Source organism: Cervus canadensis, chromosome 2, assembly GCF_019320065.1.
Source record: "Cervus canadensis isolate Bull #8, Minnesota chromosome 2, ASM1932006v1, whole genome shotgun sequence".
NCBI classification, from domain to species: Eukaryota; Metazoa; Chordata; class Mammalia; order Artiodactyla; family Cervidae; genus Cervus; species Cervus canadensis.
The window spans coordinates 61,635,355-61,662,622 of NC_057387.1; positions in this window are offsets into that span (position 1 = coordinate 61,635,355).

Sequence of the window (27,268 nt, forward strand, 5' to 3'; positions counted from 1 at the left end):
GGTTCCATTTCTGGAGATTGGAAAGGCTACCCACTCCAATATTTTGGCCTGGAGAATTCCATAGACTGTATAGTCGATGGCGTGGCAAAGAGTCAGACACAATGAGAGACTTTCACTTTCACTTTCCTTGGTGGCTTAGAAGGTAAAAAATTTGCCTGCAATGCAGGAGATCCAGGTTCAATCCCTGGGTCGGGAAGCTCCCCTAGAGAAGGGAAAGGCTACCTGCTCCAGTATTCTTGCCTGGAAAATCCCATGGACAGAGAAACCTGGCAGGATACAGTACATGGTGTCTCAAAGAATCTGACACAATTGAGTGACTAACGCTTGTATGTGTGTGAGTGCACACACACACACACACATACATTGCATGATTTAGATATTTTGGCAAATTGTAGTTTTGCCTACTTAGCCAAGAAATAAACAGGAGGTATACATTCTTATTCACCTATCTTCAAAGAAAGAACATTAGGAAAATGAGTTCAAACTTTCTTTATGACATACTCACCAGCAGTTTTAGGAGAAATTCTACCCTAAGCAATAATAGGGGAAAATTTGGAATAGCAGCTTGTGCATTAATTTGATGACATGAAAGCAGTCAATTTACTGATAATACTAAAAGAAAAGAATGAAATAATAATAAGTTAATGGTAATCGAATGAACTCCTTAAGGCAGGAAAGGTTTAGCTTCTGGTGCACTAATCACTAATGGAAGCAATGATAATTCCTCCCTAACAAGATATGCCATAAATATCACCTGATAAGCCTTAAACTACGTTTTAACTTTAAGAGCTGGATTTTTCCCAGAGACACTCATCCACGTAATGCTATGTATCTTTTAAGATCAGTTATTGCACATGTGCCATGGAAGATATTATAAGATTTGTAGCAAAAGCAGTTATGCTTTGGAGATAAGAATCCTGCTTTCAAAGGGAGCAGACTTGCTTCAATGTTCTTCCATTTATTCTTTTAAAAAAGTTGTAAATATTTTCCTCTTGTGGACTAGACTGATACTGATTTTATATGTTTTATAACCACTACTTATGACATAATCCCAATCTTAAAGATGTGTTACAAATGTCTCCACTTTCCATTGCTGGTTATTTTGATTAGCTGGAAATTGAGCACAGTCTTTGAACAGTCTCTTTCTGAGGGTATTTCTATTATTGTCTAAGGTCAGGAGACATTCCCTTTGGGGATTTGCCATTTACAGTTCCTTATTTTTCTAATCTGCTTCTTCATTGTATCACCATGATGCAAAGACAAGGGAAATAACAGTTTCCTGTTGTGACATCAGGACAAATTACTTTCAGTTTAAATATACTCCTGGTTAGAAAAATGCAGTAAACCATGGTACCTATGGAAATACATTAAGCATTTTTTGAAGTTAAATTGAGGAATTTTGCATGGATAAAAACAGAGAGCGTTTGGGTGAGTGATTGAATTGTTTCCTTTGAGAATGATAAGAGTATGTAAAAATTTTTCAGACCAACTCCCTGAAGTTGGGAAACATACTTAATTTCAGTAAATCTTTTAAAGCCTGGAGAAAAAGAGAATCAATGAAAAATGTAAATGAATCTCTATATGAAGCATAACCTGAGACTATATTTCAATAAGCAAAGTGCTCTGCTCTCAAGCTTTTTTGTAAGAAAATATCTGAAGCTCAAAATATGATTTTAAAAAGGAACAATTAATAGTTAGTATTATTTTAGGCATCAAAATATTTTATGTTCAGAATGTCTTTTGTTTCTGATACAAATTGTTAATCATTTGATCATTATATCTTTCATCCATTATTATCAGTACTTCTTAGGATTTAGTGAAATAAAGAAGTTAAAATAGGATATCTCTTTTCTTCATGATAGTTGTAACAAGTGAGATCACTACTTACAGCAGAAATATCAAGGCATTTTTGGACATATCCCGGCTAGCAAAAGCAGAGTTGTTAAGATCTAATAGAAAAGAAATTACTGGAAAATAATCTAAAGCTCATTCATTATATTAAGGAAAATAAAGTAAAAAGAAGAAAGAATCTTCCACACCAAATGTATATTACCATTATACATGTATGGTTAGACATATGTGTCAACTTGACTAAGATATATTATTAAATTTAGTTACTTAATCAAACGCTACTCTAGACAGGCTTCAACAATACGTGAAACATGAAATTCTAGATGTTCAAGCTGGTTTTAGAAAAGGCAAAGGAACCAGAGATCAAATTACCAACATCAGCTGGATCATCGAAAAGGCAAGAGAGTTCCAGAAAAACAACTATTTCTGCTTTATTGACTATGCCAAAGCCTTTGATTATGTGAATCACAATAAACTATGGAAAATTCTTCAAGAGATGGGAATACCAGGCCACCTGACCTGCCACTTGAGAAAACTATATGCAGGTCAGGAAGCAACAGTTAGAACTGGACATGGAACAACAGACTGGTTCCAAATTCGGAAAGGAGTACATCAAGGCTGTATATTGTCACCCTGCTTATTTAATTTATACACAGAGTACATCCTGAGAAATGCTAGGCTGGATGAAGCACAAGCTGGAATCAAGATTGCTGGGAGAAATCATCACTAACCTCAGATATGCAAATGACACCACTCTATGGCAGAAAGCAAAGAAGAACTGAAGAGCCTCTTGAAGAAAGTGAAAGAGAAGAGTGAAAAAGTTGCTTAAAGCTCAACATTCAGAAAACTAAGATCATGGCATCTGGTCCCATCACTTCATGGCAAATATATGGGGAAACAGTGGAAACCGTTGCCGACTTTATTTTTTGGGCTCCAAAATCTATGCAGATGGTGAGTGCAGCCAGCAAATTAAAATATGCTTGCTCCTTGGAAGAAAAGTTATGACCAACCTAGACAGCATATTAAAAAGCAGAGACATTGCTTTGCCAACAAAGGTCTGTCTAGTCAAGGCTATGGTTTTTCCAGTAGTCGTGTATGGATGTGAGAGTTGGACTATAAAGAAAGCTGAGTGCTGAATAATTGATGCTTTCAAACTGTGGTGTTGAAGAAGACTCTTGAGAGTCCCTTAGGCAGCAAGGAGATCCAACCAGTCCATCCTAAAGGAAATCAGTCCTGAGTGTTCTTTGGAAGGACTGATGTTGAAGCTGAAACTCCAATACTTTGGTCACCAGATGCGAAGAACTGACTTCATTATAAAAGACCCTGATTCTGGGAAAGATTGAAGGTGGAAGGAGAAAGGGACGACAGAGGATGAGGTGCGTGGCATCACCGACTCAATGGACATGAATTCACGAGTTTGGGTAAACTCTGGGAGTTGGTGACGGACAGGGAGGCCTGGCGTGCTGCGGTCCATGGGGTCACAAAGAGTCAGACATGACTGAGCGACTGAACTGATACTTAACTGAACTAAACTCTAGATATTACTGTGAAGACATAATGTAGATGGGGTTAGAGGTTACTATCAATTGCCTTTAGGTAAAGAAGATTTTCCTTGATAACACGCATGTGTCTCACTCAATAGGTTGAAGGCCTTAAGAATAAAAACTGAAGTTTCTTGGAAAAAAGAATCTGCCTGGAAACTGTAGCATAAACTCCTGCCTGTGGGAATGAACCACAATTTTTTGGACTTGTTAGTCTCTACAATCACATGAATCAGTTTCTTAAAATAATCTCTTTCTCTCTCTATCTTTCTGTGTGTGTGTGTATGTGTGTAGTTTGTTTTAGTTTCTCTGGAGAACCTTTACTATACAGAAGGTATCCCTTTACTAAATATTCTTCTCTTGTTGAGAGAATATTTCCCTGATACCATCATTGATAAAGAAGATTCACTCACAGGTTTTATTAAAAAGAAGAATTTCTGCAAATATATGATAACCAGATGTTTCTGAATGAAAATATCCCATCTTTCACAATTGCATTCCAAGTAATTTGTTTTATTTCATTTTCCAAGTTATTTGAAAAAATGCACATTTTATTATACTTTTTTATTATTTATTATACATTTTCACAAAACTTATTGAGTTTCAAAGATATGCTCTTGGGCCTCCCAGCTTTCTGTTCAGAGATCTGAAGGGTAGAACCTACATCTATTGTCATTCTTCAAACTCACATGGCATAGCCCCACTCAGGTCTCTGAATAAGAGAAATAACTGCTGTTATTTTTCACAATCTAAGAGGACTGGTCTGAATGTGCTAATATGGTATAATTACAAATTGTTTTAGATTAGTATACCATACTCTGTAAAAATTCATATTGGAGAAAATATTTATGTGTGATGTATCTATAAAATGCATATGACAATGTGAACAGCTATTAAGTATTTTATCCTAAATATAAAATGATATGCAAGTGCTCTGGATGTTAAGACTGACATAAAGTTTAACTGAGGAGCTAGTGAAGGCATCATGCAGGCAGTGGGACTTGATACCAGCCCTAAAGAACAGCTAAGACTTAGGCAACCACACGGAAAATTCAAGAGCACACACAGCATCTGGGGCAAGTTCAAAGCAATGGTTCAGAACTTGTTAAAAACCAAACCATAGAATGTTGGGGACCACCAAGGAGGGTGAAGTAAGAGAACTTTTCACATTTTGCCATTTTAAAGGTAAGAAAACAAAACACAACTTTGTGTTTCCAATTCTGGATCCCTGGGTGATTACCCAGCTGCCAATAAAGAAAGGTTTACTCAAAAAAAGAGAAGTTGGTATAAATTGCAATAAACAGTAACACTTTAAAATAATTGCCTAATCAATATTAATTCCTCTGGTATCTATTTAACAGAATTAATCACAGTGAGCTCATTTAGTATTAATGTGAATGTCACAAGTAGTTCAATTGAATTTCCACTGTAATTCAACATTAATTACCTTAACTGGGCCATTATTTTAAAGTGTTACCCAGTAAACATGAAAATAAAAGCAACAAAATAACACATTAATGAATTATAATGAAGTGCTATAAAGTTTATCTTTACATAATAAATTACTTAATTTATCAAATAATTTGTCAGATTGATCTGAAATTTTGCATTGAAAAGTTTAATCTATTATTAGAATATACACACTTGCAGATACCACAAAATTATAGCACTTCACACCCATACTTGTAAGAAAAAGAGTTAAGTCTTCAGATTTCCCATTTAAGTTTCAATATTTAATAAACCATATTATTTCAACTGTTAACTCTCTGCAAGGAGAGGTGTATGTGACTTTTTTCACACAATGTGATTAGAAGGAACTATGTTTTATGGTACTTTTGCTAGTGTGTCAAGGTTTATTCAGTTTTTTTTATTATTATGTTATCAGCTCTCATATGTTACTTGTATTTACGAATTTATTTGTCTTTCCCTCACTTTCAATTTAATCCTTCTAATATACTGAATGCTATGAATAAAGGAAGGAAAAGTGGGAGGAAGGGGGAGGAGGGGAGGGAGGGAGAGAGATGAAAAGAAGGAAAGAAAAAAGGAGGGAAGGAAGGAAAAAGTCAAGCTTGTTAAAAGTGTGTGTGCAGTATGAATCAGTAGATTCTAAGTGGCAGAAGGTGGACCTCCAAATTATAAATATTAACCTTCATACACTGATTACGCATAGATACTTCACTTTTGAAAATCCTTAAAATGCTCTTGTGACTTAGTTTGTGTTCTAGGACATTAAGAGTTCCACATCCTGATTTCAAATTAAATTGTTCTGAGATGCATCACAAAATGTAAATGATATATCTAAACTTTGCTTTACATTTGTATTGCATATATAAGAACTCAAGGAAGTAAGTATGTTTTATTCAATTTTGTACATCCCATAACACCAAGAGCAGTGTTCTGCAAAGCAAACATTCACTGGGGTGAAGAAAGGAGAAAATGATTATTCTTTGTCTCATCATAGGTGTTAAATAAATATGATAATTATCTACTAAATCATCAATTCATATATGTTTATATACCACACATTATATAAGGCAACATCCAATATGATCTTTTTTAGTAGTTCTTTGAACCATACCTTTAAAAAGCATGTCAAATGAAACCTGACATGAAGCCCCCATATATAAAAAGAGAACATGCATCAGACACTTGATTGGAGAGGGGGCAATGGGACCTGGAACACCAGCCAGACTTTTGTTAAGGATTAAGGCAGCCTATGGGGATCTACCAGGAACCTCAGGGTTTAACCAGGTAGCAAGGATATAGGAATCAATCTGAGCAAAAACAGAGCTCTATAGTTTATTAAGTACAGATTATAGGTCATACAGCTTAACGTCTGTGAGCCTCAGTTTGTCTACCTATAAAATGAGACCAAATGTATCTATCAGCTACTATCATTGTGAGAAGTAGAATCATAGATATAAGTGTCACTACTATACGGTTTCCCTGGAGGCTCAGACAGTAAAGAATCTGCCCTGAAATGTGGGAGACCTGTGCTTGATCCCTGGGTTGGGAAGATCCTCTGGAGAGGGAAATGGCAACCCACTCCAGTATTCTTGCCTGGAGAATCCCCATGGACAGAGGAGCCTGGTAGCCTACAGTCCATGGGATCACAAAGAGTTGGACATGACTGAGTTACACAGTACCTCATTACTATACTTATAATTCATTAATTCAAGAAATGTCATTTATATACAATATAAGGGAGTGCTGTTGGCTATAAAAATAAAGGAAACTTTGCCGTTTTCAACAACATAGATGAGCCTTGAGGGCATTATGCTAAGTGGAATAAGTCAGACAAACAAAGGAAAATACCATAAAAATCTCCCTTTCATGTGGAATCTAGATAAATAAAACAAACAAAAAACAAGCTCATAGATGCAGAGAATAGAGTGGTGGTGGCCAGATGTGGAGAGTGAGGGACAGAGGAAATGGATCAAGGTGATCAAAGGCACAAATGTCCTATTATAAAGCAAATCAAAAACATAGGGATGTAAGATATAACATAGTATCTAGAGCTCCTAGTATTTTATTACATATTTGAAAGTTGCTAAAGTGTTCTTAAAAGTTCTCATCTCAAGAAAAATATCTGTAAGTATGTATGGTGATAAATGTTAACTAGACTTACAGTGGTCATCACTTCACATTATGAAGTGTACGTTATGACATGTACAACATGTCATTATGTTGTACAGCTGAAACTAATATAATGTTATGGGCCAATTATATGCCAATAAAAATAGTCATTTAATTCCTAATTTGTTCAAACTTAATAGCTGTTGTGGAAGTGAACAAAACAGAACAAGTCCCTGCCTGCATGGAGCTTGTATTCTAGTGATTGATACTAGATAGATTAATGATACATCATTTCAGATGATCATAACAGAGTAAGGAAAGAGAGGAGAGATATTTTTGTTTGTCTAGTATTTAGATCTAGCACTCAGAAAAGCATTTGAGAAAAATGAGGGAGAAACCGAGAGGAAGATAGTTCTTGATATGAAGGATGGAGATTATAAAGTTCCTGGGGAGAAGCAGCCTCGATATATTGGGGGAACATGGCAGAAGACAGTGCTAGTTGACTAGATAGGACCATAGCTGGACAGTGAGAAGAACTGAGGTCACAACATTATGATGGACTTTGATCAATTGAATTTCTAATTATTTTATGACCTTCGGATGTGACTCTGAGTTAGATGGGAAGATGGTGTGTGATTTTGAACAGAGATGCAAGTTGACTCAGTAGCTGAAGGAAACACAGTGACTGTTGTATAAGAAAGAGGTTGCAATGGGAAGCAGCATGAGCGATGGAAAGAGTCCCAGGAGGCTTTGATTGTATAAGGGAAGCTGGCTTGTGCCTTGGGCTAGGGAGTCACTGATAGAGTTGAAGAAATGTGTAGGTGGAATTGGCAGGTCTATATATTTTGTTTTTTACTACATTATGAATTATGTATCATGATGAAGTAAACACACATGCACATACACACACTTTGAGCTGGAGTAAGATTCTATTTTTATTCCTATTTGTATTGATACAAAAAAAAGCTCTAGGAAAATATTTCATCTCTCTGTTTTCCTACTACATCTTTGGCTTCCTACTGGTATCCTTCCTCATAAATGTGTACTCCTACTCCAATAATTTAACCTGTTTCAGCTTTCTTTGTTTGGTTTGTAAAATGCCCAGCATTGCTCTCTATGTTGAGACTGAATCTAATGAAAGAAGGTGGTAATGCTTTGAAAACTGTAAAATCATCCACAGTTGTCAGATGCAATCAATATATTATAATATATCATAGCCCATTGCATTTTATTTTATGCTTACATATATTTACCTTGTGATTCCTGTGGTCCTTTATTATCTACTAACATGTCCAGTTCCCCTTCTTTCATTGTGGTGTTTCTTATTCACTATATTGCTGCATATGAAGGAGAATGTTATTTGAGTCCTCATGTACTTCTTCTACCTCAAGAGAATGTGTTGTGGAGGCATCTGCTGAGAGAACCCTCTCCAAACCCAGAATAACTACGACATCGCAATATGACATAACATACCACAGATGGGATAGTGTTATTGTCTTTCATGCATATAAGCATGTTGGAAAATATGTTTCTTCATTGTATTTTATAGCTTGCCAGTAGTAGCTAGACTTGTGTGTGTGTGTCTATCTGTCTAGAGGCTGATGCTGTACAACTAACTTTTATGATTATTTTTGTATTTCCTATAGCTTTATACAATTTTTACCATTTCACGTTTTATTGCCATGTTCTTCTAACTGGTTTTGCTCTTTGATCCCTAAATTCTGTTAAGTTGCCCAGTATGCTGCATATTTTGTAAAGATAATACCTATGATTCAGTCCTTTGAACCATGACATTTGAACTTTTTACCTACATGAGGTAACAAAATTCTTTGAGTGTTCAGAATAGTCTGACCAGCCCCATTGATGGTAAATGAGAAGTTTGTGAAGTTCTAGCTAAGGTTGATTAGAATCAGTACAAAAATATTGTCTTGTGTTTGCTTTGTTTTTATTATTAATCTGTTTATTAAAGAAGGGTCAATTAACATTTTAGAGTATGCTACTTTTTTGATAAATGTGCAAACTTTTCTAAGAACAATTCGGGTATAATGACATTTCTATTCCTAAAATAATACCTTTTGATAATATTTTCATACATTTTCATTTTGCTCTTCTCATGCAAAAGAGATGATCTAAACTCTTGATGAAATATCTACTATACTTATTTATAGTTTTCTTTTTAGACAGAATAATTGAGATATAATTTGTATACCATTCATTTAAAGTGTCCAGTTCAATGTTTTTAATACATTCACAGTTGTGCAACCACATACTATAATCAATTTAGAATATTTTAATCACTTCAAAAAGAAATCCTATATTCTCTAGCAATCTCTCCCCACTATCCCCAGTACCAGGCAAATGTTAATTTACTTTTTGTTTCTATAGATTTGCTATTTTGATGTTTCTTATGAAAGGAATCATATAACGTGTGGTCTTTTGTAATGAATTTTCCCACTTAACATTAAAAGTTTAAGATCATGTTGCAACATGTATCAATATTTCATTACCAAATAATATTCCATTGTGTGGATATAGTGCATTGTGTATATCCATTCATCAGTTGATAGGCATTTAGATTTTGACCACTTTTTTAGTTATTGTGAATGTCTGCACTATGAGCATTTATGTCCAAATTTCTATGTGGATGTATGATTTCATTCTCTTGTATGTATGTACCTAGGAGTGGGATTGCTGGGTTATAGGGCAATTCTATGTTTAAATTTGTGAGAAACTTCCAGACAGCTTTGCAAAGTAACTGCAGCATTTTTACCAGCAATTTATGAAGGCTCCACATCTTTGACAACGTTTCTTATCATCTATCTGTCTTTTTTTATTTTATTGATTCTAATGAGTGAAAGGCTATTTTATGGTGGTTCTAATTGGCATATCCCTGATGGATAACCCTGTTTCACACCTTTTCATTTTGTCTTATTGACCATTTGTGTACCTTGTTGCAGAAATGTCTATTCAGATGCTTTCCATTTTTAAACATTGTGATCCTTGCCTTTCTATTCCTGAGTTGCAATCCTCTGCATATTCTACATAACTTATCAGGTGTTTTATTTTCAAAATTTTTCTCCCAGTCACTTACTTGATGGTGTCTTTTGAACCATAAGATTTTAATTTGATGATGTCCATTTTATATTTTCCTTGTGTTACTTGTGCTTTTGGTATCAAATCTAAGAATTTGTTACCTAATCTATACCTATGCTTTCTTTTAAGGATTGTATACTTTCAATTTTCACACTTAGGTTTTTTTTCATCTATTCTTGATTAATTTTTGCATATAGTTTAAGATAGGTACACTAACTACATATACACTATTGCATGTGGATATATAGTTGTCCCAGTACCATTTACTGAAAATACTATCCTATCTCAAGAAATGTTTCAGAATCAGTTCAGTTGCTTAGTCATGTCCGACTCTTTATGACCCAATGAACTGTAGCACGCCAGCCTTCCCTGTCCATCACCAGCTCTCAGAACTTGCTCAAACTCACGTCCATCGAGTCAGTGATGCCATCCAACCATCTCATCCTCTGTCATCCCCTTCTCCTGCCTTCAATCTTAGTGTAAAAATAACTAGATTTTCAGGAATTTAAGCAGAAATCTTTATCCCCATTCTATTCAAGAAGCATAAGCTAATCACTTACACTAGAAACCATTAGGTCCCTCTCCTTGGGCAATTATAACCTAATTATTTCCTGTATGAGTGATTAGGCCTAAATAAAATAACACTTTCTACACCACACATAATAAATTTCTGTTATCTTTTTTCCTTTCTCTTTCTCCTGTGTGTGTTTGAATGTGTTGAGATTGAAGACACTGTTATAGATGTATAATAGATGTAGAAATAGAATACACTAATATAGTTGTACATATATATCATATTAATTATATATCAATATTTCAATTCCAACACCAAAAAATCTTTCTTATCCATACCATTTTGTTTTTCTCCTCCTAGTAACTTGAAATAGTGGCATCATCCAAATGTGAATAACAAGTAATTTAGTGTTTATTGGTTCTTTTATTCAACCTCTTCTCTTACTATTCTAGTTTCTTAAGTGTCTTCTTTTTTGTCTCTTGTTAAATTATTTTTGCTGAGGAATATACAGAGAACATGTTCTATTTTTCATGAATTCTTCAAAAAAACCATTAGTGTTCACAAACTGTACTCAGACCGTCAGGTACAGTTGTTTTTGTGAGATTAGGAATGCTGAAACTGACCTCTAAACTATGTTATTGCATCTGGCTCTGAATCTATCTTTGACCTGATTGGGAATGATGTGATACTTGAAATGATAAACACAAGACTGAATTTGTAACAGGTATATTTTTCACATCATCTTCAAGGTATTTTGGGCACTTGTGGCTTTATAGAATTAGTAGCAATAAAAATAAGTAGGATGGATAAGGACAGTCCCAGAACACTGGTACAAACTGCTCTCTGCACTAGTAACAATGTATTTGAATTCCCATCTTCATCTCTCACAGATTGGTTTGGTCAATGCCTGCAGTTGTTGTGGAAGCATTTTGTGATTTCCTGGAAACTATAAAGTCTTTGCCTAGATCAGCAGCTGTTGGTCGTGCGGCATATCTACCTCTAACAGCAGCTTTCATGAATGCAGAAGCAAGCCCCACTGGAGATCTAAAATACTAAATCAATTTCTGTTTTAAAATCTAAACCAAAGTAACTGATGTTTGATGTTGCTGTTAAGAATTTTTAATTTTTATAAAGCTCCTGGGGGTTCTCCAAGAAAGCCACTCAGAATATAAGTGAAATTTATTGTCTGCATTGCATTAAGTCAATTCTACATTCATTTGTCTTAAAGAGAAAGATACCCCCTTAATGGTATTTTCATTTTTTATTCCTGAACATATGCGTGCTTTGAATAACATTTGCCCATATCACAGAACAGCTTCTGTTCAACCCAATGGAAGCTAGATAAACATTATCAAAAATGTTAATGCTACCTGAGAAGTCCACTGGATTTTTCAAGTACATTGATCAAGTAGAGTAGACTCTTGTCAAAATCAAACAGTTATGCCTTCTCTTTCTATATTCATTCTTCTTTAGCCTTTCATGGAGGCTCAGAAGAACCATGCACATAGAATGGGAGTTTTGAGCTGAGTCGCAGCTTTCTTACATTCCTCTCACTCTTGAAACCATGGGCATGGGAGGGAACAAGCAGGAAAATCCCACTGGACACATGAAAAGTTGACTCTGGCATTTAAAGGGAAAAATCTGCTGGAAAATTGCCTGGGAATAGTTTTCTTGAACTGACTTCAATCTGGTATTAAGAACACCACTTCCATTTTCTGCAGCTACAATTGAAAATTAGATTTCTTTCCATTTTACCGTATATTAGAAGAGACCAAAATATGGATGTATGGATGCACTCATGGTAAGTACTCTAAAGTCCTGTGTTTGGTAAGTATGAGAATGAGCTTTGAGGTCAGTAAAGTTTTAGCTATTAGGAATAATGGTGCAATTAACATTCATGTCCACTCTTTTGTTGTCTAGCAACAATATGTATAGGATATGCAACCTTAGAAAATTATTTTGACAGTTTCTCCACATCTGCAAAAGAAGTACCCTAATAATGTAGGCTCCTTAGGGTTACTTTGAATATGATAAGATAGTGGATGTATAATGCACAGAATAATGTATAGTATAATTTTAAGTTCACAGCAAAATTGCAACTCAAATTATAGCTGTTTGTGTCTAAAAAAGCTCATAAGAAATTATAAGCTTTTTCAGGTGAAACAAAGAATAATCAAATACAGCAGCTTTGCACACTGAAGTGTAAGAAAAAACACTAACATTTTTCTTTCATCCTTCATGTGTTTATGTAAGACCTATAGACACTCTTTTATAATTCCATAAAAAGAAAATGTCTGTCATACTACAATATTGCTTGAAAAGTTCAAAAGGAAAAGGTCAAATAGTGTACCCAACACAAATGAAATGTTTCCATTTTTGGTTAATTAGTTATACACTAAACTGTTGTAGCCTTCAAAAGCCTTCAGATGCAAAAGGCATGTTTGCACACTTTGAGAAATTCAGAGAATGGATGCTTGGCTTGCTTTAACCAGATTTAAATAGTACCTAGCTTCTGAAAGTCAGGCGCATGTATTGATTTAAAAATTAAATGCCATATTCTTATTCTCTTTTCTACCCATGCATTTTTCCTCAGGCAGTGAATATGAATGTTGAAGAATGTGAGAGTCAAGACTTCAGTGGGTAGTCAAAGTTGGTAAAAGAAATGTATTGCACGTCATGCCAAAATAAAACATTTGCGATTCTTGTAATCTCAAATCTAGAAGGCACACCATCCTCCCTGGATTCCTCAAATATCATAGAGGTTTCTAAAGGACAAAAGGATTTTTTTTTTTTCCCATTGTCTTAGTAATTTTTGACATTTTTCTCATAGAGTAATAATCTTCAAAACCAGAGAGAATGTGCCCATTGAAACTGAGAATTTAAAGAAATCACTTTTATTGCATATATTTGAATCAAAGACTATCTTCTTGGAAAAAATGCATGGTGTTAGTAAAGACAAAAATTTGTTTAATAAACCTACACCTATATGTATTTACCTATAGGTGTAATAAACCTATCTACCTATAATGTATTTATATGTTTAGTTTCTCGGTTGTGTTCAACTCTTTTGGACCCCATGCACTGTAGTCCACCAGACTCCTCTGTCCATGGGATTCTCCAAGCAAGAATACTGGAGTGGGTTACCATGCCCTCCTCCAGATGATATTCCCAACCCAGGGATGGAACACAGGTCTCTCGGGTTGCAGGCGGATTCTTTACCATCTGAGCCACCAGGGAAGCCCATGTATTTCAAAGTATTTCTAAATTTTAATTTGGTTAACTTATAAATATACATTTATATTTATAGATGACACTAATAGTAAAGATATAAGTGAAAGACCTGGGTTCCATCCCTGGGCCAGGAAGATAACCAATTAGAAGTGTGGGTTTTCTTTTCTTTTTTTGTGTGTGTGTGTTTTTAATTTTATTTATTTTTTAATATAAATTTATTTATTTTAATTGGAGGCTAATTACTTTACAATATTGTAGTGGTTTTGGCAAGAGAAAAGGAAGCCTGGAATTGCATCATTGTTTTATTTATCCAGATTGGAATACAGAACGAATGACAATGGCCTATAAGAAAAAAACGTTATAAACATGCAAAACATTATCCAATTTGGTCCTGTGTATTTATTTAAGTTTTCACTTATTGAATCTGATCACCAGATAGAGTTGAAATATAATTTTTGGATTTAAAAGAAGGCCAGAGTTGAGTATGAAGCTTTAGAAACCAGCAGATTTAGAAATCCTAACTGAAGCTATGGCAAAATGCTAAAATCTCTGGGGAAAAATTCATAAGACAAAACATTTGGAGGGGTAAAATCAAAAGAATATCAATATTTAAAGATAAACATATATATGTGTTAGTATGCTGTAATGTTCTTTATCTTTCTGGCTTACTTCACTCTGTATAAGGGGCTCCAGTTTCATCCATCTCATTAGGACTGGTTCAAATGAATTCTTTTTGACGGCTGAGTAAAATTCCATGGTGTATATGTACACATATATATGGAATTTAGAAAGATGGTAATGATAACCCTATATGCAAAACAGAAAAAGAGACACAGAAATACAGAACAGACTTTTGAACTCTGTGGGAGAAGGTGAGGGTGGGATGTTTCAAAAGAACAGCATGTATACTATCTATGGTGAAACAGATCACCAGCCCAGGTGGGATGCATGAGACAAGTGCTCCGGCCTGGTGCACTGGGAAGACCCAGAGGAATCGGGTGGAGAGGGAGGTGGGAGGGGGGATCGGGATGGGGAATAAGTGTAAATCTATGGCTGATTCATATCAATGTGTGACAAAACCCACTGAAATGTTGTGAAGTAATTAGCCTCCAACTAATAAAAAAATTTAAAAAAAAAATAAATAAATAAAGATAAACAGAGGAAAAAGAAAGCCAGTTATGAGCTAACTGTAGATAAGAGGCCAAAAAGGAGAGATGCTTCCTGTAGGAGAGAGTGGTCAACCAGACAAGTATTAATGTTATAGAGATTGAGTCAGTTAAAGCCTCCAAAGAGATTGTGTGTTGGGGGGTGGGGGGGTGGAATCTTCTGAAAATAATGTTAGACACAGATAAAAAATGCAATATATTAGAAATGTGTCATTTTATTTAAAATCAGCCCTAAGGATTCTGTATATGTTACAAGTCATATTAAACATTAAACATGATCTCAGGAATCAGAAGTATGTTATTCCTAGACTACTAAGCACTATGTCAACTTTTAATAAGCATTTTTAATGTCTTTATGGGAGAAGGCAATGGCACCCCACTCCAGTACTCTTGCCTGGAAAACCCTGTGGACGGAGGAGACTGGCAGGCTGCAGTCCATGGGGTCGCTACGAGTCGGACACGACTGAGCGACTTCACTTTCAATTTTCACTTTCATGCATTGGAGAAGGAAATGGCAGCTCACTCCAGTGTTCTTGCCTTGAGAATCCCAGGGATGGGGGAACCTGGTGGGCTGCCATCTATGGAGTCGCACAGAGTCGGACACGACTGAAGTGACTTAGCAGCAATGTCTTTATATAAGTCAAAGTTCTCATATTGATGAGGTAACAAATCAGTACAATCTATCTCAATTTTATGCACCATTCTTTCAGTTTCTTGAAAGATATAATTACTAGCCAATAATTATCAATTTTATATTATATTGGAATATTTAGCAGTCCTGAATGTAAACAAAATAGGGAAAACAAGTTAGCCACAATATTAACCACATATACGAAATCCCATTTTGATTAAGGACTCAAACATTAGCACTTGTTGTTTTTTTTTTCCTGTACAAAAGCATTTCCATTGTGGTAGAGGTGAGATTTAAAAATTTAAGGAAAAAAAAATTCCCCACAAAACAACTTAGAAATGTTCTCATTTGTGGGAGAAAAAGAAAAAGAAGTCAGAGGATGGATTCCACAGTACCAAAGGAAACTCATATTTCTCTGCAGTTCAGTTCAGTTGCTCAATAGTGCCCAGTCTTTGCAACCCCATGGACCACAGCATGCCAGGCCTCCCTGTCCACCATCAACTCCCGGAGCCTACTCAAACTCATGTCCATTGAATCAGGGATACCATCCAACCATCTCATCCTGTGTCATCCCCTTCTCCTCCCACCTTCTATCTTTCCCAGTATCAGGGTCTTTTCAAATGAGTCAGTTCTTCCCATCAGGTGGCCAAAGTATTGGAGTTTCAGCTTCAACATCAGTCCTTCCAATAATTTAGGACCAATTCCTTTATAATAGACTGGTTGGATCTCCTTGCAGTCCAAGGGACTCTCAAGAGTCTTCTCCAAGACTACAATTCAAAAATATTAATTCTTTGGTGCTCAGCTTTCTTTATAATCCAATTCTCACATCCATACATGACTAATGGAAAAAACATAGCTTGTATTAGACAGACCTTTGTTGGAAAAGCAGTGTCTCTGCTTTTTAATATGCTGTCAATGTTGGTCATACCTTTTCTTCCAAAGAGCAAGCACCTTTTAATTTCATGGCTGCAGTCACCATCTGCAGTGGTTTTGGAGTCCAAAAACCCTAGCAATTTAACTAGTGGGCAAATACCCTAGCAATTAACCTAGTAAATACAGTTCAGTTCAGTTGCTCTATTGTATCTGACTCTTTATGACAACATGGACTGCAGCATGCCATGCCTTCCTGCCCACACCAAAACCCAGAGCCTACTCAAACGCATGTCCACTGCATCGGGGATGTCATCCAACCATCTCATCTTCTGTCATCCCCTTCTCCTCCTGCCTTCAATATTTCCCAGCATCAGGGTCTTTTCCAATGAGTCAGTTCTTTGCATCAGGTGAACAAAGTATTGGAGTTTCAGCTTCAGCACCAGTCCTTCCAATGAACACCCAGGACTGATTTCCTTTAGGATGGACTGGTTGGATCTCCTTGCAGTCCAAGGGACTCTCAAGAGTCTTCTCCAACACGACAATTCAAAAGCATCAATTCTTTGGCTCTCAGCTTTCTTTATAGTCTAACTCTCACATCCATACAGGACTACTGGAAAAAACATAGCCTTGACTAGACTGACCTTAGTTGGCAAAGAACTGTTTATGCTTTTTAATAATTTAGCTGTCTAGGCTGGGCATAGTTTTTCTCCCAGAGGAGCGTCTTTTAATTTCATGGCTGCAGTCACCATCTGCAGTGATTTTGGAGTCCAGAAAAATAAAGTCTGTCACTGTTCCCGCTGTTTCCCCATCTATTTGCCATGAACTGATGGGACCAGATGCCATGATCTAAGTTTTCTGAATGTTGAGTTTTAAGCCAACTTTTGCAATCTCCTCCTTCACTTTCATCAAGAGGCCCTTTATTTCTTCTTTGCTTTCTGCCATAGGGTGGTGTCATCTGCATATCTGAGGTTATTGATATTTCTCCTGGCAATCTTGATTCCAGCTTGTGCTTCATCCAGCCCAGCGTTTCTCATGGTGTACTCTGCATATAAGTTAATTAAGCAGGGTGACAATATACAGCCTTGACGTACTCCTTTCCCGATTTGGAACCAGTCTGTTGTTCCATGTCCTGTTCTAACTGTTGCTTTCTGACCTGCATATAGATTTCTCAGGAAGCAGAGAAGGTGTTCTAGTAGTCCAGTCTCTTGGAGAATTTTCCACAGTTTATTGTGATCCACACAGTCAAAGGCTTTGGCATAGTCAATAAAGCAGAAATAGATGTTTTTCTGTAGTTCTCTTGCTTTTTTGATGATTCAACAGATGTTGGCAATTTGATATCTGGTTTCTGCCTTTTCTAAATTCAACTTGAACATCTGTAAGTTCACAGTTCATTGAAGCCTGGCTTGGAGAATTTTGAGCATTACTTTGATAGTGTGTGATTTGTGTGCAATTGTGCAGTAGTTTGAATGTTCTTTGGCATTGCCTTTCTTTGGGACTGGAATGAAAAGTGACCTTTTCCAGTCCTGTGGCCACTGCTGAGTTTTCCAAATTTGCTGGATTATTGAGTGTAGCCCTTTCACAGCATCATCTTTCAGGATTTGAAATAGCTCAACTGGAATTCCATCACCTCCTCTGGCTTTGTTTGTAGTGATGCTTCCTAAGGCCCACTTGACTGCATTCCAGGATGTCTGGCTCAAGGTGAGTGATCAAACCATCATGATTATCTGGGTCATGAAGATCTTTTTTGTATGGTTCTTCGGTGTAATTGTGCTACCTCTTCTTACTATCTTCTGCTTCTGTTAGGTCGATAGCATTTCTGTCCTTTATTGTGCCCATCTTTGCATGAAATGTTCCCTTGGTATCTCTAATTTTCTTAAAGAGATCTCTAGTCTTTCCCATTCTCTTGTTTTCCTCTATTTCTTTGCAGTGATCTTTGAGGAAAGCTTTCTTATCTCTCCTTGCTATTCTTTGGAACTCTGTATTCAAATGGGTATATCTTTCCTTTTCTCCTTTGCCTTTCACTTCTCTTCCTTTCACAGCTATTTGTAAGGCCTCCTCAGACAGCCATTTCGCTTTCTCACATTTTTTTCTTGTGGATGATTTTGATCCCTGGCTCCTGTACAGTATCAGGAACCTCCATCCATAGTTCTTCAGGCACTCTGTCTATCAGATCTAATCCCTTGAATCTATTTCTCACTTCCACTGTATAATCATAAGGGATTTGATTTAGGTGATACCTGAATGGTCTAGTGGCTTTCCCTACTTTCTTCAATTTAAGTCTGAATTTGGCAACAAGGCATTCATGATCTGAGCCACAGTCAGCTCCTATTCTTGTTTTTGCTGACTCTATAGAGCTTCTCCATTGTTGGCTGCAAAGAATATAATCAATCTGATTTTGGTATAGACCATCTGATGATGTCCATGTGTAGAGACTTTTCTTGTGTTGTCGGAAGAGGGTGTTTGCTATGATCAGTGCGTTCAGTTGGCAAAAGTCTATTAGCCTTTTCAGTTAGTATTAAATATTTGAATACATGATCTCTTTATTCATATGTAGACTAATTACTACATATTTAGTAGATGCATATTCAAAATAATTTTTTGTGTCTTAACTTTAAAACCCAGTTTTCTCAAATTTTATCACCAAGCCAAAGATATTTTGTATACAAAATGGATCAAAATGTAGAAAACACAATTATGTGTATTATATGCTGAAGCTACCTATGTAGATAATGCCCTTTTATTTCACAGCTTTCTTTTCTCCTTATTTGGGAAAACAGAATAATAATTCAGGAGTGTTCATTTCTTAATGAATATCCACATAATGACTTTAACTTTCTGCATTGCCTCTGGGAATGTGCTATCAGGGTGCCTTGGGAACACACCACTGCCAGTTTGTCTGTGGTTTTCTGGAAGCTTTGAGGTTTTAACTTTGATCTCTCCCTCACACGCTGAGATTTTCTCCTGACTCCACTAGCCCAGACAGAATTTCTACCCTTGATCTCTAAGGTAATCTTAAACATACTCTTGACACCAGCATCACTCAGGGGTAAAAGTTTCCCTCTTAAGCATGGCCTGTTTACTCTTCAGTTTCTAGTTGTCCTTTGCTCATCTTGACTCAAAAGTGACTTCTTTAAACTTTCTGACTGGGAAGAGTTTCCATTTTTGTTTCCACAACTCTTTAAACTTCTTTATACTGAGGAAACTAGGCCGTCCTCTTTGATCTGTCAAAGAATTTGTAACAATGTTTGACCACAGGGTGAACTCTACTTAAAGTGGCTTCATAATTTTGTAGAGCTTTCATTCATTCCTTTTTTTTAAAAAAATTGTGCTTCTCTTCCAAGGCACCTTACACCTCAGATATAGATTTTTTTTTTTTTTAACCACTTAACCCATTACTATAAAACTGGATTTCAGAAATTAATCTGCCACCAGTAACTTTAAGATTCGTATGCCATTAATATTATGTGTTACTTCAACTACAGTTGTTGTAATTGAGCCCTAACTTTCACAGATGGAAGAACAGGATATAAAACATAATAATGTTTGATCTAAAACATAATAAATTAACAAACTATTGGCACTTTTGGAAGAGAAGCCTCTTTAAACACTCCCAGACTGCAGAATTATTTTCCTTTTGTCATCTAATAAAAAGAAGCAGACCACATACAGTGAAAAAGATACTTATTAACCTATGTCTGAGTCAGTCTTTGTGATAAAAGATGTGGAACATGTAAATAATACTTTCATAGCCTTTTAACCACTACAAAGAATTATCAAGATATCTGATTACTAGTTTCTCACATAAAAAAAAAAGTTTGTTAAATGTTATCATTGTTATCCCAATTTAATAAATACATTCAAAAAAGTCAAAAAGGGAAAGATTAGTTTTCCAAAGGCCTCCAATAAGCAGTGGTTGGGTCTAGAATTCTCCCCCAGGTTTCTTTCCTCACATCTTATTCACTTTCCCCTGACATCATAACTGCCACAGTTACGATGTCATCATTTCTCAAAACCTACCATTTCCCCAGTTACTTCTTTGTAACACATGCTTTGCTTTCAAGAAAGAAACCACAAGGGCTTCTCTTGTAGCTCAGTTGGTAAAGAATCTGCCCGCAGTGCAGGACACCCGGGTTGGATCCCTGGGTTGGGAAGATCCCCTGGAGAAGGAAATAGCAACCCACTCCAGTATCCTTGCCTGGAAAATCTCATGGACAGGGGAGCCTGGTGGGCTACAGTCCATGGGGTTGCAAAGAGTGGGGCATGACTAACACACACACTTGTTTTCACCATATGGATTTCAGACAGCATTAAATATGTTTAGTACCAGTTGCAGATGGAATTCAGACTTAAATATTTTAAATGCATCTCTAAAATAAGTTGAAATAGTTCATTTGACATTTACCTTAACTGGGATATAGTTGTAGACCTGAGAGGTAATGCCAGGCGTTAATTTATACAAATGTCAATGTTAATGTCCTTAAATTATTACTCCTCAAGTACTGCTATTTGACTATTAATACTAGCTCTCTTGTAACATTTGTCCTCCTCTGTAGCTCATTTTTGAAACCATTCCTTTTATTAGCTAAATAATTTTCACTTAGATCACCTGAATATTCCTAGAGTTGATGGGGGTTCTCTGACAAAAATAGCCCATTTATTCAATCTCATTACTATAGCTCCAAACAAGAAGGCACCAATTTTTAAACTGAATTAAATTCAATTTAAAATACCTCTAAAAGTTATCAAAACCTCCAAGGGACTAAATATAGAATTTCAACTACTAATATCTAAGCTAGTTATATTCAATCATTCATTTATTTGAAAAACCTTGAAGTTTTCCAACTTTCAAAATCATCTTTGAGAAAGTTGTTATTGGATATTTTATTTCTATTAAGGGTCCTTTCCAAAAACCAGACAAGAAAAATTATAACATGTAATTTTAAGCATGCTTGTTTTTGAGAGGTATAAAGAGGAAATTTTATGAAGATAAACTCCCCTGATGATGTTATATTCCTGAGATTGACTTAATTTTGTGCATCATTTGTTCATTTTTCATACTTCTCTCTGTCTGAAGTTAACATGGACAAGATCAAAGATACTGAACTAAAATCCAGTGCTGGAGTCTGAATATACTACTTGTTCTAATAGACTCAGCAGGATTTCTCTAACCTTGTCTGTTACCCTGAGTGCTGGGCTGAGGCCTAGTTTTCAACTGAGAAAAAAATAATTTTAACAGATGAGTAGCAATTAGTTCTTGGCTCGTGCTAGGCTAGCAGTCTGCCTGATGTATATACTATTGCCCAGACCAGACCAAAAGGATTTTAAAGATCCATTATCATTCTCCCAAGTACTATCTACTTCCCAGACCACTTTCACATCCTAGACAAGTTGTTCAATGGTTCCCCTGTACACCCTGGTGATTCAACACAACAAAAGGATGCTGCCAGCTGAATTTAATGAACACAGATACTCAGAGATTCAAGAAAACCCATCTTTTGTCCCTTAGGTAGAGACACATATTTATGAATATCCGTATGTCCACTGCTACTGCTGATGCTAAGTCACTTCAGTCATGTCCGACTCTGTGCGACCCCATAGACGGCAGCCCACCAGGCTTCCCCATCCCTGGGATTCTCCAGGCAAGAACACTGGAGTGGGTTGCCATTTCCTTCTCCCCGTATGTCCACAGAGGAGCAAAATTTTTTGTTCATTGTGGGTTTTATATGAGGAGGGCTTGGATAACTGTCAGAATTTTTATAAGATGAAACAAAACCATATACTGTTTTAGCCTTATGTAGATAAGCCAAAAAAATTAAGCTTTGCAAACTCCTATGGAGTTAAAAATAGTCAGGACACTTGAATTAGAGAAGCATGCATGTAGAGAAGAAGGCAGTCATAGAACAAAGAAATGTTCCTGATTACAGTTGCCAGTTAATTATACAGACAATTTTGTTTAGGAGTTTGGAAATTACTTGAGATTTAGTAGGGAAGGGTCTATAGAGGAGATGAAATTTCAGCTGGCTTGACGGCAACTGTGAAATTTTTAAAAATTCTGAACTCGGGTTTTAAATACGGTCTCTGTCACTCCATAGCGCAGCACCTTAGTACGTAAACTTAGCGTGTTCAGTATTTAGCTTCTTAATCTTTAAAGTGTTATTTCATAGATTCATTTAGTGGATCCATATAAAAATCGTCAGGCTTAGTGCCTTGTAGATAGTAAGCTCTCAGTAATGCTGCAAGAAGATGGGTGAAGCTCTCATAAAATAGAACCTTGAAGTCCAAGGAAGAAAAGTATGATAAGCCAAATATTAGAGGTGAAAGAATACATTCAGCCCATTAAGTATGCTGGTTTGATTGACATGAAGGATCAATATAAGGGAGAATTAAAGGGGCCAGATTGTGAACCTCCCCCTACAGAAGTTTGGGCTAGATCTTTGAGAACTGGGAAGTTATGAAATATATTTCAACATGAACAAAATACCCAAGCAACATTTTGAAACCTCAATTATCATCAGCAAATATTTTTGCTTAATAATTATATATTTACTGCTCATTAATATTTTTATATTTTAATCCACTTAATATTTTTATAATAATATTTATTAAAACTCAGTCTTCACTTATAATTCTCACAATGATCTGATGATGCAATGATGCAGAATTATTCTTTAGTACTGATTTATCATTCAACTAAAAGACCTACAGACGGGAGGATAGAATATTTTACCTAACTTTTTAAAAAGGCATTCTAGCCTCTCATAGAAATCAGTTGCTCTAAGAAATTTGTTTGGTTAAAAGTCTATTCCAGCTATAAAATATTCACAACAGATGAGGCTTCCCAAAACCTTAGAAAATCAAGCAAGAAATAATTTTCAATACATCAAAGAACTGGTTCAGACTGAGTGTTGTATTTATTTAAAATGTCTGGTAGGTAAGCAAGGTAAACTTTGCCACCTCACTCAGAAGGAGGTGTTGCCAAGGGTCCAAGAAACGTGGAAACCAACTATCACAAAGACTGCCTTGAGACTTATGGTCAACATAGCTTCTGCTGTGACAAATGTTTATTCTCAATAATGACTACTGCTTCGATGACCTGTGTGTGTGTGTGTGTGTGTGTGCGCGCGCACGCACATGTGCATGCCACAAGTGCAGGAGACTGGTTGGTTAAATGGTTACTCTGTAGAGTACTATACCAGAAACACTGCTGGCATATGTGAGATGAAGTATCACATATTATAATAAATTATAATCATGACTGCTGATTCCTGTCTTGGTCCTTGAAAGAGTTTGAGTCTTTGGCACAGTCACATTCTTAGTTACTTTGCAAAAACTCTAATGAAGAAAGGGAGAAAGTTTTGTTAATATTTAATAAGCCTACTGATCGATTGCTCTGCCTCCTAAAATGTTCATCTCTTTGACTGGTGGGAAATGAACTTCATTAGGATTTCTCGCTACCTTATAGCTCCTTGTTAACATTTCCCCTTTTGGGGCCCTGAGAAAAAACACAGTTTCTTTCCATGAATCTCTGCCAACCATACTCTCTTGCACTAATTTCCATATTCATTTGCTCAGAAAAGTGGATGTAAATCTCATTCTGCAGGGAAAATATTATCAGATCTTTGTGATTTAAAGTAAAATTCATGAAATGGTATTTTTATGAGTCATAGAAATAACCAGTAGATTGATTTAATATATGGAAGTTAGTTCTATATTTAGTTTAAAGCTATGAATATCAAAAATATTAAGCATACTTTTTCATATTTTAGTTTCATTTTACATGTTTTATTTGAAAAAGAGAAAGAAAAATGTAGAACTCTCTAAGAAGGGAAAATACTAGGAAAAGATTTGTTCATATAAAATAATTATTATGAAATCTAATTTTGTAAGGATTTCAAATGAAGAAAAAGGAAATAGAGTGTAACACATATGATACTATAGTAAAAAGAAAAATACAAATAATGATTAGTAAAATGATTATCAGTGTGACACTTCAAGATTTTTTGGTATACAGTTATTTCAGGTAAGCTAAGGTGTACATATATAAATGACACATAGAAGTTGACCTTAATGGTAGGAAAAAATCATTAAATGTATTGATAACTCAATATGTGTCCAAAATGTGTTAAACATTTGGTATGCATTGTCTTATTCAATCCTTATGACCAAGAAATGAGATATATGCTGTATACTACTATTTTTCCTATTTTATTAATGAGAAAATTCAGGGAGAGCTTACATAAGAAACTTGCCCAAGGTCACAGTGTTAAAAATGTTTTTAAGTACCCCAAAGGAAATTTCAACCAAAGCTTCAATCAAAATCTGCCTCCAGAGAGTCCATGCTCCTAAAATCTATATATTCCTGGATGCTAGTACAAGAGTGATGTGGATCTCTCTTTTGAAATTCACCTATTTTCAGAGAAAGCAGAAGAAAACACCCAAACATAAAAGTTGAACAGCGAGGGAAAGTTTGTTTTAAGATCAGCCAAAATGAAAAGGCAGACTTCATTTTGATTATGTCAATCTGAATAAGAATATAATTCAGGAAGCCAAGAAACAGAGAATGGCCGGAAGGCTTTCTTGTGTTTTTATTCTCTTACTAAAATAATATCATTAATATTCAGTTACTGAAGACAATTTTTCTAAGTAGTCCTTTTACTGATGGTGGAAGATTCTTGGTTTTCTAGCATTTAAGAACTTTCACTGATGCAAATAAGTTTCAATCCACGAACAATTGCTACATATATTGCAGGGCCCCTTGCAAAATGAAAATTCAAGCATCCTCGTTCATTAATTACTAAGAATTTCAAAATGTTTATAGGAGACCATTAAGCCAAATTCAGAGTCCTGTAGACTGCATAGCTTGTATACCTATGAAGCCTGCCCTACTTGCAGCCAGTCTGAGTGCTTATTCTGTGAACTCTTTAAAGGGGTAGGTTTTTGACCAGGTATAGTATCCATCCTTGGCTAGAAATTATGAGTGTTGGTGACACACAAACAACTTTCTTTTTTCACTTGAAACAGATTTAATTTTGATATTCAGTTATAACTTTCTTGCTTCATTCAGGGCACTGAAGGAAAATTCTATTTTATGAAAAAAATAAACAAACAAGCAAAAACCCCTGTGATGTCTGAACAATCTTCAGATGGAGAAGACTTGAGCAAGATAATATGTTAATATTATACTTTATTAATTTTAAATGTAGCCTATTTCTGGGAAAAGGCTATACTGATTTTTGAACCCCTAACTAAAAGCAAATAAAAACTATATGGGAAAAGAATCTGAAAAAGGATGAATATATGTACATATATAACTGAAACACTGTACAGTGAAAGCTAACATGACATTATAAATCAAATATGCTCCAGTATAAAATAAAAACTTTAAAATAAGTAAAATCAAATAAGTTTAATCACAGTTTATTCTTTTTTAATAAAAAGGACAAGACTATAACATGATTGTTTCAGAGAATATCTCATATCTTGAATTTATTTCCTATATTGAGGGTAAGGGTAGGGAGAAAAGATGACAGGAAATGACAGCAAATCTTTTTTTTCTATGCCTCACTCATAGTTTATCCTGCCTCCAGTTTTACTGTCTCATTTTCCAAGTAGAATTGATAAAATTGAAACCAGGTAATCCTAAGAATAAACTATTGAACAAGAACAAAGGCAAGGGTTATCTGTCAACCATGCTAGCACCTAGGATAAGACCTCTCACATAGAAGCTAGTCAATAAATATTCATGAAGCTAGTAATTATATTAATAATACAAAATTTACCATATATAAAGTGATAAGAAGATGTTGGTATAATGTACAGGAGGGATTCAGGGTAGGAAAAACTAGATTCCTCTTGAGCAATCACATTCATTAACTCAGTCTACCTAACAACTGCTAGAAGCTAAGCATTGTCATCTATAGAAGTCAACAGAGGTGCCCCTTATGACCATGAATACTTTGCATGCCCCAAAGGAACACCATTCTCAGATTTTCAAATGTATTCCCAGTAATGTTGGGTAAAATATTACTGATACAATACTATTGAAATTCAATAACACTTCAAAAACTAGTGGAAGTTATGACCACATGGCAAACGGAAAGAGTGAAGGAGAGAATGCTGGGCAAAAGGAGTGTCGATTGAAAAAATACATAACGTAAAAGTTGAGTTACCTTTTTTCAGCAGACAATCTGAGAATTTCAAGTCCATGACACAATATCCAAGATAATGCTGAGAAACTATTCCAAGAGGCAAACTGGGAGGGAGCCAGCATACATGGGAGCTTTCACAACAAAGGCCAGGAAGTCAGAACATAAGTAAAGAAAACCAGATGTCTCAAATTAATAAAATTAATGCTTTTCCACTTAGGGGAAGTTGCAAAGTCTGGACTCATGAAATCATTCCTTTGACATGCACCTCAGCTATCTGGGACCAGTATCCTGTGTTTTCTCATCCTGAGTCTCCTCAAGGTGTGCAGTTCAGTTCAGTCATTCAGTCATGTCCGACTCTTTGCCACCTCATGAATCGCAGCACACCAGGCCTCCCTGTCCATCACCAACTCCCGAGTCCACCCAAACCCATGTCCATTTAGTCAGTGATGCCATCCAACCATATCATCCTCTGTCGTCCCCTTCTCCTCCTGCCCTCAATCTTTCCCGGCATCAGGGTCTTTTCCAATGAGTCAGCTCTCCGCATCAGGTGGCCAAAGTGTTGGAGTTTCAGCTTTAACATCAGTCCTTCCAATGAACACCCAGGACTGAGCTCCTTTAGGATGGACTGGTTGGATCTCCTTGCA